Source organism: Petromyzon marinus, chromosome 63 (genome assembly GCF_048934315.1).
Source record: "Petromyzon marinus isolate PM22_M1 ecotype Great Lakes invasive population chromosome 63, UKy_Petmar_22M1.pri1.0, whole genome shotgun sequence".
Taxonomy (NCBI): Eukaryota; Metazoa; Chordata; class Hyperoartia; order Petromyzontiformes; family Petromyzontidae; genus Petromyzon; species Petromyzon marinus.
The window spans coordinates 9,489,702-9,496,817 of NC_133729.1; positions in this window are offsets into that span (position 1 = coordinate 9,489,702).

Consider the following 7,116-nt stretch of genomic DNA (forward strand, 5'->3'; position numbering starts at 1 on the left):
TAAGGCGAAGCAGACCAGCTATTTGATTGAGACTCGCTGTCAGACTCGTAGCTGGACGCTATGTGTGTACTATGTTGAACTTCTTTCGCACTGTACGCTAAGCAGCTGTCGAGACATCGAACCAACTAGACTCCCCACGCACGATACGTCTTTCCGGGACTACCAATTTTACTCCTCCCCATTCAAATGCAATCAAAGAACCAGAGAGTATGGATTCCTGCAATCACGAAAGCTTAAAATCAAGATTGCAATCAAATCATTTCACGCTGCACGCGCCCGATGATTGTTAAACACGTCCCACGAGACGCGCTAAGCAATTAACGCTGTCTGTGTCATGTGAAACACGTGTACACATATACACTGAAATCTCGTCTTAATGACCATCATTCCTCCCTCCGGGGGTTGATAAAAGAGAACCAGTTTAACACGGAGGCTTTCGCGACCAATGGCATCCATAAGAGGGTTTTTTTGGGTTAGAGCGCGTAAATTTACGCGATCAAGGGAAATTTCAGGAATACGTGGGTACTGGTTGGACAAAAAAAGCTATATGTTAATGCACAACACTAAATGAAAAGTGTATCAGTGGAGAGTGCACTATGGGCTGGGGTAGCAGTCAGGCACCCAGATAAATAATTCACTCAGGCCGTTTTGCAAGAAGAGTTTCCACAAATAGTTTAATGCGCGAAAAGCACTTAAGAGCAGCCACAATTATCAAGCACGAGGCATTGAACAGAGGAATAATAACTGGGGACTGAGTCAGCACTTACTGAGCAAGTTCCCATTACCGTTAACCGAATCAAGAAACCGTTAAAACCCATGTTTGCCGCACATATAAACTTATCGAGAGCAATAAACATGACAGTTTCATCATTTTGTTGTTGTTTTTAACTGACGGACGAAGGGAGCTGCCAAAGCCATGGAAGGGCGCCGCGGTGGCTGCGAGATGTTATCTCCCTCGCCTGGTATGCAGGAGGGCGAGGATTCGATCCAGACCCTCACGCCTGTATTATTGCAGTTTGCATATTATCCTTGTGATCGCGTGGATTTTTCTCCGGGTCCTCCGGTTTTCCCCTCCACATTTGAAATAAATATCAGGCGTTTAGAATATTTGGCTACTTTAAATTTCCACATGGCAAACCACTTCGTTGAGCTATCATTTGTGGCCAGGTTGCTTCTGAAAAAAAAAACTATATAGCTCAGGGGCCTTACCTCGTAAAATATAAATAATATTAGATTAACGATTATAACAGTGGACTTGCAATTCAGGGCATGTCGGCTCGATTCTAACTCTCGGCGCGACAGTTGATCCAGAATAAAAATCTTCATTTATCCTGAAGAAATCCGATTAGCAATGAAGCTCTTTTTCACAAATTTCCAGTGGGGACGGATCCAAGAGCGCGAGTTTCTTAAATCCCCCGGACGTCACCTTTGTCCACACAGCAGGATAAATGGGTTCACGGCAAGTATCCCTTTTCCGTTCCGAGACATCTGCAAGTTGCAGGGTGGGTGTCCCGTTCACCGCAGAATCTTGGAATGCGCAAGTGGTTAGCGTTAATTTTATTTAGAGAGGCGTAGCGCCGTTGTTTGTAAAGGCATTGCACTCACTATAGATAACTGTAGCGACACAACCGCACTCTATGATCGCTGGCGCCAAACTGTGCCACACCCTCCCGCATGGCCTTGTGATCGATAAAGTTTTTTTCTACCGATTCATAAAAAAAACTGATTACATACACGTATGTCATCGGAATGCGAAAGGGTTAGTCGATCGGCAGGTGACGTGTGGAGGGGTAAAGTGTGTGTACGCCAACCTTATCTAACACGTCTGCTCAACGTGAAAGTGTATATAATAGAGGTTTTTCGGATCGCGAAAGCCTACGTGTTAAAGTGAAAGTGTTTGTCAAATACTCTGGGGCGGTCTGCCAGCTGTGGCGTGAGCTAGCAATAGTAGGGCTGCACCTTTGCTTTTTATTTCCCTTTGTATTATTAACTAACGTTTTTTGTGGTATTATTAATCATTGTTTTTTGTATTATGAACTATCTTTTTTGTTCTAGATTTAAAGCTTTCGTGACTGCAAGGATCCATACTCTTTGGTTCTATTCGGTAAAGTCACGTCAGTAGAAATACATATATTTCTACTGACTTGTATATGTATTTCTACTGACCGTGTACCTCGTATTTTTCATTCTATCTATATTTCTACTGACTTGTATATGTATTCCAACTGACCGTGTACCTCGTATTTTTCATTCTATCTATGCTGGTATGTGCAATCCAAAGGTTGAACACGAAATTTAACACTCTTCTGAAATTCGTGGTCCGCCAGGAAGTGTCTGTGTTGTTGGCCTGACTGGATGTGCTTCACATAATGTTTTTTCAGGTTTGTTGAATTCTCGTCTCTCATCTTTTTGTTGTATTTACCTCCGTGATTTGTTCTTGACACCTGATGAAGATCGCTTGCGTTGTGATCGAAACGTCGTGATTGTTTTTTTAAAATATAATTTTATTGTATTTCTACATACGTGACTTTACCGAAAAAACCAATGAGTAATTTTATGCAGTCACGAAAGCTTTAATACTTTATTCTCGTGAACAAATTTCTGATAAAAACCCGTGGGTTTGCAAAGAACCTTGGTATCGGAGAAAATTATATCGTGATCACCCACAGTGTTGTAACAGTGATCAGCTACGGCAGAAGAATTCGTTCTGCCGTGTTTCAAATCTGATTTGTGCTCGCGAATTCAGTCAGGGACATGTCGTTTCGTCTCCCCGATATAGCAGTCACCACAGGTGCAGATCAATTTGTATACTCCGGGGTACTGTAAGTCAGGAATGACATCCTTCACGGAAGGGATCAGGTCACGGATTTAAAGTACTGTATTGAACCGGACCATGATCTTGTGTTTGTTTAGAATTTTGGAGATCTTTTTAGTAACGCCTGCTATATATGGTAGTGTGTTGGTTTTGATCGGAGTATCAAGTGGTTGTTTCTGTATGGAGGGAGAAACAGCTTGGCGGATGGTACGGTCAGAGTATCCATTCCTTTTTAGGGCCAGATGTAATTCACTGGTCAGGTAGTGTTGGTCCGAAATGCAATGAGCCCTGTGGTATAATGTTTTGATGAGATAATTATTTTGTGTCGGGTGGTGGTGGGAATCAGGTTTCAAGTAGGAATCTGTGTGGGTGGGTTTCCTGTAGACAGACACAATTTCAACCGAGAGGATGGCTTCAAATTAAGCAACCATTGGAAATATGTTCTGAATCAAACCAAACATTAAACTAATTTTCAATGGTACAGTATATTTTTTCAAGTAGTGGTATCCCAAACTTTCGCAGCTGCTTAAATTCCCTTTTAACACCATCAATATGTAAACTCCCCCCCTCCTCCCCTCACCAGTCTGCACATGCTCCCCCCTGTACATCGTTCATCATGCTAAGTCCGCCAATTAAATGCTAATTTTATGCTAATTCCTTTGTCAAGGCGCTCTGCTTCCTCTCACACGGCTTAAAGGTCGCGGTCTGAGCTTGGCTGTGTTCACTCCAGCGCTGTCCTCTAAACAGTCTGGTCCCTTCACCTGATGGAGGCCACTTGTGTTGTGGCCAAAACGTCGTGATTTTTTTTATTTTTTGTTGTTTTTACGTGACTTTACCGAATAGAACCAAAGAGTATCTTTTTTGTATTAACTATCGTTTTTTAGTATTATGAACTATCTTTTTTGTATCATTAACTATCGTTTTTTTGTATTATTAACTATCGTTTTTTTGTATTATTAACTATCTTTTTTTGTATTATTAACTATCGTTTTTTTGTATATTGAACTATCTTTTTTGTATTATTAACTATCGTTTTTTGTATTATTAACTATTGTTTTTTTTGTATTAACTATCGTTTTTTTGTATATTGAACTATCTTTTTTGTAGTATTAACTATCGTTTTTTGTATTATTAACTATCGTTTTTTTGTATTATTAACTATCGTTTTTTGTATTATTAACTATCGTTTTTTTGTATTATGAACTATCTTTTTTTGTATGATTAACTATCGTTTTTTTGTATATTGAACTATCTTTTTTGTATTATTAACTATCGTTTTTTGTATTATTAACTATTGTTTTTTTTGTATTAACTATCGTTTTTTTGTATATTGAACTATCTTTTTTGTAGTATTAACTATCGTTTTTTGTATTATTAACTATCGTTTTTTTGTATTATTAACTATCGTTTTTTGTATTATTAACTATCGTTTTTTTGTATTATGAACTGTCTTTTTTGTATGATTAACTATCGTTTTTTGTATTAACTATCGTTTTTTTGTATATTGAACTATCTTTTTTGTATTATTAACTATCGTTTTTTGTATTATTAACTATCGTTTTTTGTATTATGAACTGTCTTTTTTTTGTATTATTAACTATCGTTTTTTTGTATTGTTTGCTTTTGTAACTTGCTGACCCGCCCGTTCTGAATATCTGTGAAAAAAGAGCTTCATAGCTCATCGGATTCCTCCTCCAGTCTAAATGAAGATTCTGATTCACCGGCCCCAAAGCGGGTTGTACGTTCGCGCGTGGCAATCCGTGCATTCCATTTACTGATGTTCGCAACCGGTAATCGATTCTGAAAACGGTAAGCCATGTTTTACCGCTTACTCTTTAACAACATTCAAAATGATTGCGCCACCAGATATTTGCGAACGCACTCACAGCGCACTGACATCACAAGCAGTCGCACTGACATCACATGATGCTGCTGTCAAGAGATGAATATTGATTGGTTTCGTTTCACTCTTTCAACCTGAGCCCAGTCCTTTGGGGTTGAGCCAGATCGATGCCCTGCGCACGCGCCCATTAGCCGGAACCACTTAAGTTAATCTGTCTGACAAGCGACGTTTTGGTTTCTCATTGTCGTGTTCTATTCGTTTTATATAGGACATTTCAACGATTGTCACGAAGTCCACATCGCGCTTGACTTCTAGGGTTACCACCGTTAGTGTTTGTTCTTGATTTCCATTTGCTTTATTGTCGACTTTTGTCAATATGGTGACCCAGACCCGAATCGTCCTCGTCTCTTCAGTTCTCTCTTGGTTAGACAAAATAAACTTTCAACTTTTCCACAAACCAAACACGCATTTTTTCTATCAGCATATGGCTATCTTAACGGTGCACTATATTGCAATACAGTTCAACACAATACCAGTATCAGATCTTCGTACAACTTAATTCCTCTTGATTTGAAATTAATTCCTGCCACCTGACCACAGATACCAATTCCCGGACTGTCGTTATCAAGCACGGACAGGTGGCAAACCTAAGTCGCGTAACATTAGGGTATGTTTCATCCATCTGCCGATGCACACATCAGAAGAATCCTATCTATGAAATATTAATTAAGCCTGTACATAAAGGAGATGGTTAATTTCTCAGATTGCCTTTGACCAAGTCTCCCGGATGATCTCATCAGATCCTAGAAGCTAAGCAAGTGTGATCCTGGATTGTGCTTGGCACCGGCAAGCACCATGCATAAAACAAGTGCTGTAAAGTAATTTACCAGATGAAGCCCACTGAGCTATGTTTTCATAGGCGACCTGGTCACACGTGACAGTTCATTCAAATAGCTTATATCATCACACGTGGGAATTTATAGCAGTAGCCAAATTATCTAAGCGCATGTTTCTAAATGTGGAGAGCAAAACCGGAAGAGCCCGGCGGAGATCTTGAGAAGAGGGCTGGGTTGTTTTAAGTGTAGCGAGTTGATGGTCTCAACCCCATCGTTACCACCAATGATTGCGTGAAAATACTTTAATGTTCAAATTTGGTTCGTCACTTTTTAAACTGTTGATTGCAAAATGTAATTTAATGTGCAAAAATCTCAGAATGGAATATTTCCTACATTGTACTGTAAATACATTGTGTGATTTACAATATGCGTATTTCAAATGAGAAATGTTCAACTTACCTGTAAGTCGAAACAATAACTGGCACGTTAACCGCTTATACACGTGACAATTGAATTTGGTTCGCTATGTAAAGCGGTGGAGGGGTTAAGATAACAAAAAAATTGGCCAGATCGTTAGTTCCCCACAATTAAATTATCAAACCGTGATAAACGTTTTAAAACTAAACTGGGTTTGTGCGCAGCCATTGTATTACCACACGTTCACAAATGTCTAATTGTAATCAACTACATCCTTACGTGGTATCGTGAATAATTCCAATTACTCTTTGCTTGAGATATCTGGCGTGTACGCCAAATTAAATCACACACATCCTTTGCAGCAATTTTTTTTATATATAATTTACTTTTGTAAGTTATATCTAGTACACAAAGATACAGGGGCAATGTAACAACATTTAAAGTTTATATCTACAAAGTGCACCCTTATTCACCAAAGGATGGCAGCACAATGATTCACGCACACTCCACCACTTTTCACACTTAGTGCTACGTGAGTCCACAACGCAGCCCAGATTTTGGAAAAATCGTACTTTCCACGCCTCGAGTTTAAACCCCCCACACCTGCTGACATTTTGGAGAGCTGTACCGAATGCACACATCAGCGATTGTTTGCAATGCTGATAGGTCCCCAAAATAATAATTTGTACGATGCTAATAATTGTTTTGTTTTGTAAGGGATTTGAATTTCTGGCAAAGGGTCCATTGCTAGGAACAGCTGGCATATTAGTACAGTATTGGCTCAAGCAAGCCTGATTTTACCGATTAGACATTGAATGTCGAAGGCAATCCTGTTTACTTTTAATTAACCAATACTGCTGAAATTATGAACTCCAACAGGGCCGTTTGGCTTATGGGATGTGTTAAATATTCACAATTTTCGCGTGGAGGGACATATTAAGGGGGTGCATCGTCTGCTTATCTGGCGACACCTGCTTAGTCGGTAAGGGCACTCACAATTATATTTTGGCGAGGTTCCGCAACTTAGCCTCATCAACTGCCAGGGTCAGTAAAACAGTACCACTTGACGTGGCTGCAATACGCGGTGCACAAACGTTAACTGCCGTAATGGTTTTGAGGGTACGACAGGGCCCTGTCACACGAAAATGCTCACCAATGTCTCACACCGTCTCTAACGCATGAGGGCACTTATAATTGCAAATTTC